Genomic DNA, 15,706 nt, shown 5'->3' with positions numbered 1-15,706 from the left:
GGGCAACGCAACAATCTTTGCAAAAGGGATGATTTTTGCAATTAGCTGTCGTTCAAGTACATTTAATTCCGACAGCTCTTCGGGAATGGGTGCCAGTGCCAAGTTATTTGCCACCGCCTGGGGTGGCATGCCACCTCTGAACAGATGGTTGTCACAGGTATGACAAATCCACTCCTGCATCCGTTCTTGAGGAACGGTACATGGGGCGGGGCAACTACAAGTGTGAACAAACTGGCCTGTCAAGCACGCAAGCGCCACATCAACATTTTTGGTGTATCTGGCTAGTTTGCAACGCTTTACTTGATTGGGGAAAAGCGCACGGTGGCACACTGTGCAGATATACGTAGGCCCATGCCGAACCCTTTCCCGGAAAGAAGCGATGGTGGCTTCCATTTCTGGATCTACGAGTGCCTGCTTCAATTCCACAGAGACGTCTACTACACCATTTGCCTGATCCTGCTCAATTTCCTGACACTGGGGAATGACGCGACTATATTTATTTTTGATTTTCACAGCACAATTTAACTTGTGGCGAATACGTTGCAGCGCGTTTGAATCACGCCTGTCCTTTTTGTTTTGTAAACAGCGCCTAATATGAGAAAGCCGAATCTTTTTGGTACCTCTCTCGCACGTAATTTATCTTTTTACTTTGAAAAGATATATCCTTTCTGTACCTCTCTTGCATGTACTTTTTGTGTTTACTTTGAAAAGAAATATCCTTTCTGTACCTCTCTTGCATATAATTTTTGTGTTTACTTCGAAAAGAAATGTCTTTTCTGTACCTCTCTCGCAAGTAATGTTTCCGTTTACTTTGAAAAGAAAGGTCATTTCTGTATTTCTCTCTTACGTACCTTTTCATCAATATCTTCTGCTTTTGTTGAAAAGCAAGATTGTGTTGGTATTTATTAATCAGATATTGCTGCCGTTTTGCCTTAAAAGCAGAATCACTGTTATATCTATTCTTTTGATAGAGCTTCTTTTTTTCCTTAACGCAAGGATCACTGTGATATTTAGAATTAGATGACAGTTGTCGTTGGCACTTACGAATGTGTTGACGTTCCCTATACAAATGTTTTGCACGCCGACTTTTACTACATTTGGAAATATCTATATTAACATCCAGCAGTTTGAGTCCTTGCTGAGGTTCCGGAATATTTTGACTCTCATTAATTTGACTTGCTTGGCTATTTGGTTCAACATGTACCGCACTATGTAGCTCTTGATTTGGTACAATACCGATCACAATTTGTATCGCTTTAGTTGGGGAATCACCTAATTCAATTAGTAGCTCTTCATTTGCCTTTGATATGGTTGTAGTAGAATCCCGATGCGTGTTAATGGAACTGCCGTCAATATGAAAAGAGACTGGCACAAACTCATAGGTTGCAAACCGGCCATGTCCTTCAAAAAGCTGACGCAAATGCTCAACCAAGCCACACAAGTGAGAAAAAGTCAACATAATTGCAGTTCCGTTTGGGTGTGGCAAGCCCACTTCAGATCTGGAATGTGAATCAAATAACCCAAAGTATCCTGATCTGTCACGGAATACTGCAAAACACTCTGGATTCACAATCAAGAAAGCAAGAGTGACATTTTGTGAAAAGCACTCAAGCTGAGCTCCAAGAGACAATCCCAAGTCTCTTTTGGTATGACCGTCATCTATGACATAACCAACGCTGAGCTCATGCATCTGTACATTATAGACATTGGTGTCCGTCATGACTTGTTTTGGCATTTCCTCGACAGTCAAGTGATCATTCCCAAAGTTATGGTCCAAAATCAATTGCTGTTTAGCACCCACGTAAAGAGAGTCCCCGTGTTCAAGCACTCTGTCAAGTTCAAGCGAATTAAACTGCAACCCCTCAGCGTGGAAGGCCAAGAAAGTGAGAGCCATACAAGTAAACTGGTGGTTGCGAGAAAAACTTGAGTACCTTTCATCCATCTGTGAATGTGTGGCCCTCACGGATAGCGTGCGTTGAGGAAGTCCCACAGCAGGATCCTGAAATGATTGAAACCATTTTAATTATCTTAAATTCTAACTAATATAATTTTAAACATTTCATATGTTAATGGTTAATGTTGTGAGTATAAAAAAGTTACCTCAGTCCCAGGACGACGGGGGGATGATGGTCTGGAAGGAACCTCCGCAAGGGCTGGCCTTTCCTCTGGCTGAAACGACAAGCAAACAATAATTCTTTAACACACAGCACTTGAGTGAAGAGTCACTAATTTCTGTTTGTGATTTTAAGTAAGACTTCTCAGGGCTGATAAGAATGCAATGCAAACCTGGTGCTCTCTCCGTGTGCTCTTATGGGCTGGCCGCTGTCGTCTGTGCCCTGCGGTGGATGTCTAACAAGAAAGAGCAAAAAAAAAAAAAAGAGAAAAATATATATATATATATATTTTTGCTTTTACTGCGAAGCATTGTTACTACAAGAATGGACAATTAACTATACTTTTTTTTTTGTCATGAAGATAGATATGTAAACATAACGGGCAAACAAAATAGGAAAACTGAAATACCTTCTTATCCTTTGGATCCTGGGCAGTCCTCAGGGCTGGAAAGATGAGCTGGAGACAGCTTGTCCATCGCCTCCAACATGGGTGGGCTGAACCAGAGAGGGTTCAATGGGATGTTGCACTGTAAAAAACACAACAAAATAGAAATAGAGAAATAGAATTTTAACATGTGCCATGGTAAAAGGCTGAATGAATCCATGATCACCATCACAAACCTGGAGAGTGCCCATCCACCCAGTGGGCCCACAGGTGACCTCAGAGTCCACAACCGAGCTGCTCTGAAATGACTAGTGACATTATTGCAACACACACATTCATAAAATTTAAGGTTTTCAAAAACATGTTAGGAGGTTTTCAAAAACATGTTAGGCTTGCGTTTACCTCCTTGGCCTTCCCGACGAGTGTCCAGTCAAAAGGGTTGGAAGGCTGAGGCGCAGTGACCTCACCCTTAACCACTTTTGGTCTGAACACTCGAGCTGGTGGCTAACGCTGAGGAGCAGCCGGTGCAGGTGGTGCAGTCCTCTCCATCCGCAGGTTGACGGCAGCCCACAGCAACCGCGCAAGCACCGACATCCCATCGCTGTCACTGAGGTGTACCTTCCAGACATGATCAGAAAAAATATTATACATCTACAAACATACTTTTGATAGGAGGAGCACTAATAAAATGTTTGTTTGTTTTTTGCAGCAATTAATGTACTTACCCCGTCTCTACACCACAAGTGAAGATGTGACAGCGGGAAGTGGCCAGCAACAGATAGGTAGCGAATACCTACAGTAACAAAGAAAAAAAAACATTAGCCCAAGAGTCCCCCGCTGAGACACCAATGAAATCAGATCAGGAGGTGACTTAAAGAAAAGTAGAACACTTTGTGTGTGAAAACAATTTTCAACATGGAACGTACCCATAAGTGCTGCCACCCGGTTGTACTCCTGGCGAAGAAGGTCCTGCTGGGCCAGCTCGACGTTCAGACGAGGGGGGAAGTCCAGCACAACGACCTGCACAAAGTTTAAAACTGTAAAATATACATCTGGAGCAAGATGAACTTTCATTCATATTCCATCCTTCAATATTCATTAACTGTTTAACTACGGGAAAAGGCTGAAATGTATTTTAAACAGAACATATTTGACATATGCAAGTACATACTTGAAATGTAAATGTATGATCTATATAAAGGAAATGTGTGAACTTACGTTGGGCCAGCGGCTGCAGACGGTGTGCAAGAACTGGCCAAAGTCAGCCGCTGCCTCAGCGATGGGGCGGCCCAAGTTGTTGCTGGGAGCCAAAATGCAGACCACCTCGGGTGACCGAGGCAGAACAGCATTCAGCACCTCAGCACGCAACTCGGAGGCCCTGGCACCCGGGGTGGACATCACGGCAAACGAGAAACGTCCCTCCGGCATCTTCACAACCCCATCGGCAATGGCTCGCAGGTGGGAGTCACCAACAACCAGGACAAACTATTACAAAAGAAAAAAAAAAGTAGTAATTGAAAAAAGGAAAGAAGTAATTTAAAAAAATAGACACAAATGAAGGTTGTTAATTTGTTATAAAGGCAGAGTTGATTATAAAACATACCGTGTTGTCCTGGTTCAGTGCTGGAATGACCAGTTTGTGCCTCCGCCCAGTCACAGCTGAAACTGGCCATTCCCGAACTCTGTGGCGCCAGCCAGTGCCTCTGCCTAAAATGATGCACACACAGAATACCATGTCAAGTCTCAACTTCAATTGCTGACAATGCACAGTACAAGTACATGTTCCACTTTGAGTGTATATGAACCTGCAAAATATTGGAATTGTTTAAAATAATCGATTGTAAAACTGCTGCAAAAGCAATTAAAATTATGACTGACCTGGTACCAGAGCCTTGGCACCAACAGGGGACACCTAAAACATAAAGCATAGACATTACACAATTGTAGGCATGTGCAGTCACCATAATGCAGAGTAAAAAGCAAACATGGGTTGTAATGGTTAAATTAGTTTCAATTTAAATTGACCAGGTATTTTGTACATACAAGTGATGTTAATTCAGTCCAGGTTTATTAATGAAATTCTTAATCACAAAAGAGATTCAAGGACTTAACTGATACTTTTGTTTGTGTCTGAAATGCAGTCACAATTGCTCAATTTTGCTAGAATTTTCTGATCAAATACATGAGCAGAAAGGCAGCAGATTGTACCAGATTAGATTATAGTATAAAGGAAGTATATAGAAATATGTTTATGACAAAACAATGACATACACTGTTTAGATAGACATGAAGTCTAAAACAAAACATTAGTTATTAAATATAACCGTCTTAGTTATTATTATTTACATCTGGTCTATGTAACTTAAAAGAAACCATGTGAAATATCTGTGTCCGGGCTCGGCATCTCACAAATTTGTGATCAATGTTAGTGAGTTTATTTTCGACATCAGTAAAATTTTTGAAATCTTGTTAAAAACAGACTTCATCACAATTAAATTCAGAATTAGTTTGACATGAATAAAGCAATGCACAAATATCGCTCAGTCATACACTATATTTGTCAAACTATGCCCTGGTGAAGACAATCTTGTGTTGAAACATGTTGGTAGTCCATTTTTAATAAAGGATTTTTTTACATTACTATTGAGTGTCTTGAATACACAGACTGCTTTTTACATTTTTCTGCTTGACTCTATATTTGTAGCCGGAAATAATGTGTATTGCACATTAACAAAGTTAATTGCATTTTGCCTGCTGTGGAACATACCTGGTGGGCAGCCACAGTAGAGGTATGCGGTGGGGAGCGGGCGTCCACAGTGGCGAGCCGACTGGCTGGAGCTGAAGTTCGGACTCTGGCCTTCTAAATACACATTGCAAATGTTTAGGATATTAAAAAAAAGTGTAATAGTAATAAAAAAATGATAAACTCCTGCTAAAATATGGCGTGAAACTCGTACCTTGTTCACTGGAGACTGCATCGTGGTCCCATCACTGGTGGCAGAGGGTGGGGACCGAGGCTGAAAACAAAATATACAGCACATTGAGGACCTAGCAGTGTGACTCAAAATAACTCAACACAGAATACACCACCGCCAAGTGCAGAATTGAATAGAGGCAAAGTACCTGCTGGGGTGCGATGTTTGGGCTCAGTTCCGGAGCAGCAAGGTCCAGCTTCTTCCATCGGCGCTTGGCTGCCTCGGAACGCTTCCCCTTCCGCGGCATGCTGCTACAGCTACCTTTACTGTAAGCAAAAAGAAAAGAAAAAAAACTTCCCAAGACAAAGTCAAAAGTAAACTGGCAGTAAAAAAGAAAATAAATTTAAACACAACAAAATAGTAAAGTAATGATATTAGAGTGTTTGTAATGTGCTGTTGAGTGCAAGTTCAGCTGTATTTGCGTTCTAGACTCTGTGATGTAGATCTTATATATGTATTATGTTGTTTGAGGGCAAGATGGAAGCAGGTAGATGAGGTGGAAGTCCAAGGCGGTGCTGAAGGTTTGAAATCCAAGTATCACGGTCAGAAGCTTTCCAATTCGCACAGTGCTCAGCGGATCGCTAAAAGATTCAAGATAAAATTTGTAGTTAATCTCAGATGTGTATGAAACATTAAAAATGTACATTGAGTCTAATGAGGCAGTGGTGTCATTGTAATAAAAATAAGAAACCGTCATCAATTGAAGTATAGTAACATCACACATTGTATAGTTCATTGATTATAAATAATGGATGGGGTGAGCAGAGCCTTCAATAAATCCTCAACAATAGAAAAAATGGATCCACTATAGACTTCCTTGTTTACTTATTAACAAAGAAAACAGTATTGTAATAACATTGTTACTTTTTTTTTCTTTTAGATTAATTTCCATGAGGTGAAACGGTTTGGCAAAATGGATGGATATTCTGGATGGCCGTGAAAAAAACGATCGCTACAGAAACCAACGGTAATCTTTCAAGGGGGAAAATAAAGGCAGCTTTGACAATTTACAAATGTGTGCTGTAGTCAATCAATGAAGGTCATTTAACAGTGTAAAATACTTCCAAAATCCCTCATCGGCGCCGCTCCGCGACACGGTCGAGCAGGACACGCCACTCAACAACCGACGCCCCCCTCCCCCACCCCCACCACAACGACGACAGAATAGACAAAAACCTTACTGTATATTGTAGCAACGAGGGCTATACACAATTGAGATTTAGAGCCTACTCAAACTTTTCTTTGTTTTTGTTTTCTTTTACTGCACATTAAAACCTTAAAGTGAGATCTGCTAGCTCTAGCTAGCGCTAGCAGGTGTAGTTAGCATGTAGGCTACCATGTCTAGCACTTAACTTTACCTATCTTGTTAAAACAGCAGCCGGATAACACAACGTTCAAACACATCAAATACGTTTCAATACATCGCCAGTATTAACGTGATGTAGTTTAGGATGGGGAAAACTTGCAAAATCTCACTTATTTAGCATTATACATCAGACTAAAAATAATTGCCGTGCAACACTTACCTCAGACGAGATGAAATGGGACGAGACCGTCGTCGAGAACCTTCTAAAATAGTCTCATTCATGCGTCTTTAATTGGCCACAGCACAGACAAGCAGAAAACGACCAATCAGGGAAAAGAGATAGGACAACATGAACTCCAACTATCAGCAAGAGGGGTCCGTCGTCTAGAACCTTCCAAAATCAAGCGAATGTCATTGGCCACAGCACAGACAGGGAAAAAAGCGGACCAATCAGGGTTAGGATTAGAAAAAAACGCGCGAGAGAAGACAACGCGAAGTCCCAACTATCACAAGATGGGTTGCAGCCGGAGGGTGAGGTTGGAGCGCGCTGCATCCGAGGAGACCAGTTTAAGGGGGCAACTGCGCTGCGTGCAGCTGCAAGGTTCAATAATGCGGATTGTGTCATACAACACTCGCGGGTTGCGAGTAGGACATACTGCTACATACAGGACAGGCTGTCTGGTGGTGGATGCGCTGCTTGACCAATTGTATGTGTTTTTTGCACATCAACATAAAAAAATAAATACATATAAAAAGATAGAAATTGTAATTCAAACATCCACTTTTTTAACCACTAAAAAGAACCAACCATTGTCTAATTCATATCTTTGTTTTCAGTGTTAAGGGAGTGACACATATTTTAATTACTATGCATTTAAAAAAATCTGATTAATCTGTTATTTTAATTTCAGCAATTATCACCTGTCTAAATTATTCAACACAGACAAATCTTTACAAGTGATGAAATGTTTCTACAAAATATCCAGTATTATATATTTTATTATTGGCTACATTGTACATGTCACTGATTTTTTTTTTTTTTTAAGTATATTGAACATAAAACAATCTAGTTAAATGAACCTTCCAATTTGAATTTGTTGATTTACACCATTAACCAAATTTTATTAACATCTTACAAATTCCTTTTATATGTCTATGTGTGCCCTGAGGAAACTGTGGAGACAACATGCGCACAGTCACTGTTTGTGCATCTTGAAGAACTCATCAATATTATAAAAGAAAACATTTACTTTAGCAAAGGAAATGAAAATTTTTAGTATTAAATAATAAACCATAATCAGCAAAAAACACAGTAATAGTCACGCTACAAATTTGGAAAATAATCAAATAAAAACATTTTGTGACTGAAAAGTCCTGGCTGTACCTAATCAATTGGCCAAGATGGCCGCCGCCCTGGGCGAGCGGAGTGGCGAGAATCGTGGTCATACCTAATCAATTGGCCAAGATGGCCGCCGCCCTGGGTGGGCGGAGTGGCGAGAATCCAGGGTGTACCTAATTAATTGACCAGAATCCTGGGTGTACCTAATCAATTGGCCAAGATAGTAGTAGTAGTAATAGTATTTGCAATAGTAGTAGTCGTATATAGGCCAAGCCTTGAGTACACCAAGAAAAAAAGGGGCTGAGTTGAGCTCAACAGTGAGAGATGATTGGCTGAGGCAGTTGCTATGCAAAAACGACAGATCATTCACGCACACACATTTGATTTTAACTTGTTGCGAGACGTCACGCACCCACATTCCATTGATTTTGTATAGGATACGCTCACCTCAAACAAAAGCCTCTCACGACCTAACGGTTGAAGATGCAGATTCCAGAAATGGCTCGTTAGAACGGCAAGGGTTTGGGGAACGCGAGCATGTTCTCAGTTTTTTAATCGGATGAAAAATGACCAACTTAGGAGCAGGTTGAAAATTTATGATTGATCGAAAATGAAGAGGGAAAAACGGCGAAAATAACATTGAAAAGAGATCGAAATAGTCCGACTTCTCCTCGCTTAAAGTGAAAATAAAGGTACTAAATGACACCTTAGCCAAATAAAACTTAGTTTTTCAGAAAGCAGAGGCTTGTGGCTACAAAATGTGCCAATTTGATGTCTAGTGAGCAAAGATTGTGGCCATGAGGAGTTGAAGTGAAACTTTTGGAAATATATTTTTTGGTTCCCGTCACTGAAGCCTTAATTAGTCACACTCTAAATAGGCGACTTTCACCCTTTGCTCACTGTCTTTGAACCCGCACAGGGGGGAGAGCTTTCATTCCTTAATTTTTTTTTTTGACACTGAGCTAAAGATGACAAAAATTCCAACAAAATGAGCTAAAATTCATATCGGTCGGTCAACGTATGTGCGCGCAGCGTGTCTTGGAAAAAGGTGTTTGATTGGAGTTGATGTCTTTCGGATTCCCATTCATTCCTATGGGACTTTATTTGGGAGTTTTTTTGGGAATAGCGTCGCCATGGTAACTGGGAATTCCCTTGCGGAAAAATCGGTGGAAGATTAAAAAAATAATAAAAAGAAGAAGAAGAATAATACTAGAAAAATTTCCGCGGAAATTTTGAATGGGCCTGCTGACTCTTGCAAGGTGGAAAGATGCATGCTCTGAACTGTTTGCCAAATGTTGGTGTACTTTACCTCTCAATTTGTGTCAGCAGGAATAGAGTTCAGGACAATTTGTAATAACTGCAGTTATTACATGTGTAATGGCTTCCCTTATGTCTTGATTGACATTTTAGTCATATCAAAAGGGAATCAGTTTAATTTCTTGCTTATAGTGTAAGTGATTAACTAAAATATAAAATGCAATATACTGTATCATGGAGCAAATACAGTATGAATGCAGTGTTTAAATTTGACATTGCATATTAAAAGGCATGTTGGTGCTGATCAATATTGCAGGAATATTACTCCAAAGTACATGTAAAACGGCTCTTAAAAGAGCCGTTTTGGGTCTTTGTTACACAGCATCTTCATCTTTTCCTGAGCACACAAAGGAACAAGTTGTTAGAAAATAGGCAGCAAAACTGAACAGTTAAAACTTAATCTAAATACTCATCCAATACACATGTGACGGTTTTTCAGTGAGGAATCCTGTAGAATAAATCATTTTGGTCTACGTTTGCGGGATCCCTTTTTTCATCTTTTTTCTCCACCAGTTGTACCGGACATAACAACCTTGATATCCTTGGCCATGTCAAGTAGCGCCTCTTGCTGCGCTCCATCCACCTGTATTGCATGTGAAAATGAAAAATGAGTGTTCAATGTTTGCCTAGATCAATTCAGTAATCAATCATCACTTACCCTCGCAGTTCATCCCTTACCATCGCAGTACCTCACTGACACCAACACTTTTCATTGTGTTGTAGTCACAATCACAATAAGGACAAACAAAACATTCAAGTCCAAATGCACGATGTCCTGCTAACAGAAAAGCACACTGATTAAAAGTACCGTCATACAACACTGCTCAAAATAAGGGAGCGCTTAAATGGCATATCCCATGTCTTAAATTCAATTTAAAGCTCAATACGTTTAGAACTAACTAAATGATAAATATGTCTACAAAAAAAATGATTGGCCGCTCTGATTTTGAGTGTAGTTCTGTTATGACACAAATTTTGAACGAGCAAAGGATTTAACTTTTCAGCCTTTACAATTTAAAGTACAGTATCCCCCTCTTTTGAGCAGTGGTATGAAAGGCTCAATAACATTTGCAAAAGCACACTTGTGAAAATGGTGCCCTTGCGATCGACAATGAGCTGACACAAGAAGTTAACACACAGTAGACCGGACTGTGGTAACTGTAATAAGTGTGCAGAACGCCTGATTGAACACAACAATCTGGGTGAGATATGTAAATGTGATCAATCAGTGTCTGCTTTCCAGTTGTGGCCTGGGTGATCAGCTGTGAAAAGCCTCTGGACTGAAACAAGTCCAGAATGGATTTCTTTCCCTTTGAAAGCAAATCCTCATTAAAGTCTCCGCAAACAACAATAGGCTGGCAGTCCATCACGGCCAAGGCATCCAAGAGACTTCCAAGGTTTGGAAGAAATGTGCCAAGACTCAGGTTGGGTGGCCTGTAGACCGTAGCTATCAAAGCCTGGACGGGAGCGTCAACCCTGATGACAGCAAATTCCAGGTCAACCACATTCTGAATAAACCGACGGGGCTCCGCTCGAAGACAATCGCGATAATAGACTGCGACTCCGCCACCCTCTTTTTGGGCCATGTCCAGTCTATTTGAATACGAAACTTGTCTGTTGCGCACAAAAGTGCTGCATGCCTCCAGTTGCAAGGGAGGGGGGAAGAAGGATCCAGACAAATGAGTTTCAGTGAGGCAAAGGACATCTGCCAGCCTCAACTCATGATGAGACTTCAAGTCGTCAATATGAGATGGAAGCCCCTCGGTGTTGTGATGAACAATGGTCAAGGTGGGAAAAGCAGTTTGCGGCATTTTGGAAAAGTACAACAATGGTCTTGTACTTTGGAAAGAAGCGTGCGTCATACTGTCGTGACGTTGGGATTGGCGTAGATTTTGGATTCGTCAAAGTCTATGACCCTCAATCCCTGAAGTGACGACGTGCGGCTTAGGGCAACATAGGCCATTCCAGGTTCAAACACACGCTTAAGAGACACCACTGCAGAGGTCATCGTCATGCCTTGCACTTTGTGAGCCGTGCATCCAAAGGCAAGCTTCATGGGGAATTGCCGCCTGACCACGCCTTTCATGCCCAGGTTTTCCTCCGACCTTTCGATATAGACCAAGTCATCCGTCGGCCCCAGAATTTTATGGCGCAATTTCTGGCCCGCTTTGGGATTGTCTAGCCTCAGTCCGAGCAAGGTCACTTTCTCCGCCGACCCCTTTGGGGCGCTTTGAACAATGTTGCCTATTGTGCCAAAGGTCCCGTTCACCAATCCGTCCTCGATATCCAACTTCCGAAGAAGCATAACCCGTGCTCCTACACCAGCTTGAAGGGCATCCGGTAGATCCCTTCTCGACCCCATGATCACAGTGACCATCGCCCCCGACCGTGGGCTCTTCCTGTAGTCCTCTGCGGGAATATTGACCACAGTCAATTTGAGAGCATGCAGCTGCTGCATTGTGCCTATCCACCTCTTTATTGGTGGCAAAGATATGCAGAGTATCCGCAGGGAGGTCTCGCGCATCCGTGACAGCCGTGGTGAGTAACGCCCTGTCACCATCGCCGAGCGGATCAGCCTTCCCCTTCTCCCTGATCCTGTTCAAAAGCGACGACGTCTTTTTGCCGCATGATTTGAGTAAGCTTGACCATCTGAAAATCTGTCCAGAGGTCAAGAAGATCGTTGTCAGAAACGCAGAGGGGTTTGGACCTTCCAAGGGGTGGCAGTTGGTAGAAGTCCCCAACTGCAAGAACGGAGATACCCCCAAATGGTCTGTTGTTGCTCTTGATTTGCTGAAATCTCCGGTGGACATAGGCAAAGAGTTCCTTGGAGACCATGGAGATCTCGTCGATGATCAAAATTTCCACGTTGCAAAGGGTTGCTCTCAATGCGTCCAACGTATTCCCCAGCGCCTGGTAAGGAGGCTTTAGAGTCCTGGGGAGTTTCAAGTGGGAATGAAAAGTTTTCCCTGAGATGTTGTAAGCCGCCGTGCCAGTAAACGACGTCAGCAGCACAGCAGGCTTGGCCATATCCGCTTCGTCGCGGAACCTGGGAAGCTGATGGAGAATCTTACTGGCCTCCTGGTAAATGCACTTGATGACATGCGATTTACCACAGCCAGCTCCTCCGGAGATCAAATAAAAGAAGGGCTCGAGGAGACGATCCGAAACGCATTTCAAACACCACTCGCGCACAGCGTAGAAGACGGACGCTTGCGTTTCATTGAGACTGCGGTACATGTTCCTCACAAATTCGGCGCTCAACTTTGGCGCCTCAAACGCCGGCAAGACCGCGCCGCTACCAGGAGCGTCCTGGTAGGCCGGAACCTCATCTTGCGGGTCTTCCTGTAAAGGATTAGATTCGCGTTCGGCGGCACACTCCAAACGCTCTGCTTCTACCTCCGGCGCAAAAGTGCTCCACGCGTTGAGAACCGCACGAAGCTCTTTCAATTTTTCAAAGGCATTGTCCACGGTCTTTCCCCGTCCTTCGTACCGCCCCCGATTGCGGTCGACGATAGCCCGCACCCGACCGAACTTTGAATCCCCGGCACCGTAGAACTCCTCGTACGTTTTGAGGTTTTCAGACCTGAGCTCGGCGTCGTCTCTGTGGGGGAGGTACAATTTAAGATGGGTCCTGTAATACTTCTCAGCATACTTTTTGATTGAGAAGCGAGTGAATCTGATGACGGCATCTTTTCCAATCCGCTTCTGGATGAATCCCTTGCCGTGTGAGAGGGGAATGACATTCTTGCCCTCAGTCTGCTGACCGTAGACGACTCGGTATTCGGATGCGAATTCGGCGAGACACATCCGCTCAAACATTGCCGTTCTAGGTCTTGCCACATATTTGTCTGGCAGACCAGACATCCACACGTTGTCTGCGTCCGGATGCATGGTCCTCAGTCTACTCATGGGTAGACTCAATTTCACGCCATCCTCAGCAGTCTGGATGAAAACTACGCTGCGCGAGCACTTCTTCAGAGGGAGACTGCATGTCCGCGCCACCGCTTCTTGAGCGCTCACCTCTCTGTGCTTGGAATACGCCGCCATTATTTTCCTCATCTCGTCCTTTTTGTCGACAAGAGGCTTTGTCTTCAAGTTTTTGACGACAGACGTGAGGAACTCGTACATCTCGTGCTCCGGTTTGGAAATGTACGACATCATGTACATGAGACCCGCGACGTCATCGAGCACGTACTGAATATCCATGTTGGCGTTCCATGCCCGCAGCAGATGTGGGTTGTAAGCATTGATCCAGCTTTCCGTTGGAGCACGCTTCAACATGACAACCATTCCGGAGGTCAGATTAATGACGCTGTCCTTGTAGCTGTCCATTGTCAAATTGGCCTTTTTGAGAAGCTCCGGCAAGTCCTGCGGGACATCCGCGTCCATGAGGATCTCTCTGATGCGTTTGAGTTCTTCTTTAGCCTCCCTTTGTTTTTCGGTGAGGCGAGCCGATTTGGCCGCCTGCTTCCTATGCTGGCCTTCCACACTCTTGTCCGTTGGGACGTCTTCAGTCTCCGTCTGGAATGGCAACGTGATGGTGGTTTGGTCCGTCGGCAGTTTGGGGTACCCAAATCTGCAAGAAACGTTTCCTTTCCGACAAGACTTTGTGTGGTTTTTGCTGTGTGCCTGAACGCTGGTGACAATGTCGTGCAGTTCAGGGTCCTCAATCGGGTCTGGTATTTTGCAAGTGATGTACTTGTCGATGAAGTCAATGGCTTCTTGACAACATCTGGGGTCGGGTTCTTCGATGACTGGCGCACCCTTAATCCAGAGCAGCATGTGAGCGTGCGGACTTCCTCTGGCTTGAAATTCTACACGATAGAAGTGGTCTTCTACCGGACCGAGGGGCTGTGCAGGAGACAGGATGAATGCCATAAGAGCATCCATCCTTTTCTCAAAAAGGCGCATCACTGTGACGGGATTGCTGCGAAGAACATCGCATTTGGCATTCCAGTCGAGATGGGAAAAGTCCCCTTGTTCGCCTTGCTGTGCTTTGACTATTTCGATTACTTCGGGCCATCTCATTTCCGCAGCAGAAAAGGTAAGGAAGAATGTGGGCTTGCCCAACTGCCTGGTCATTGCATGGAGGTCCCTAAGGGCACCCTCCCAAAAAGCCGGCGTGCCTCTCAAGGGCTGCATGAAGCGCATCGCATGCTCTCTTTGGATGAGCTTCTCCAGTTCGTCTTTGTCCTGAAGCATCCGGTTTGAAATCTTCTTCCCATCCCAAGTGAGGGCTGTCCCCTTGCGGGCCTGAATGGACATGCTGTTGGTGGCCAGATGCGTTTCTGTCACAAACTGCGCAAAGAAAAGGTAACTTTGATCTTTGGCAAATCGAGTGTCAACGGAGAATAACCTTGCATTGAAATACAAACTGGGTGACAGCTTAATTTCTCTCGCCTCATCGAGTGAATTCTGTCCTGTTGGGAACTGAACGGGAAAGGCCATGGCTTCGAGGTTTGGCACGGCAAAAAATCCCACCGGCTTGTTTCCTTGGGCAGGAGCGATGCTAAATATGCCGTCCCCATATGACAGCTTTTCCTGCGCGATGTCAGGAGGCTGCATACAGGTGTCGAGTGTCAAGCCCGGCCTGAGCTCCTCTTTGCTCTCTTGGGGAGTCTGTTGCTCTTTGTTTGCGGGGGTGTCGCTGCTCTCTGGCTGTGCATCGGCCTCAGGGATGTCCTCTTCTCCTACCCCCTCGTCGTCCTCTTCTTGGAGACTTTCAAACTGAGCGCTTTCATCTATCGATACAGTTTTGTATTCTGCATGAATGCGTTTCAGTGTCCTCAGCGCTGCCAAGACATTTGTCATGTTGACAGTGTAAAAATGCTGGTAACCTTTGTACACAATGCGGCGCTTCAGCTTCACCTGGAGAAGCTGGGCCTCACTGCGCGGCCTTGGGAGGGAGTTCACTACGGCTTCCATCTCTGATGGAACGCACACCACAGAACCGTGTACGGCCCTTTGCCGTCCTTTGGGCAACGCAACAATCTTTGCAAAAGGGATGAATTTTGCAATTAGCTGTCGTTCAAGTACATTTAATTCCGACAGCTCTTCGGGAATGGGCGCCAGTGCCAAGTTATTTGCCACCGCCTGGGGTGGCATGCCACCTCTGAACAGATGGTTGTCACAGGTATGACAAATCCACTCCTGCACCCGTTCTTGAGGAACGGTACATGGGGCGGGGAAACTACAAGTGTGAACAAACTGGCCTGTCAAGCACGCAAGCGCCACATCAACATTTTTGGTGTATCTGGCTCGTTTGCAACG

Source organism: Leptonotus elevatus, chromosome 22 (assembly GCF_054856555.1).
Source record: "Leptonotus elevatus isolate MCC_2025b chromosome 22, RoL_Lele_1.0, whole genome shotgun sequence".
Lineage (NCBI taxonomy): Eukaryota > Metazoa > Chordata > Actinopteri > Syngnathiformes > Syngnathidae > Leptonotus > Leptonotus elevatus.
This window is presented reverse-complemented; position numbering follows the sequence as displayed.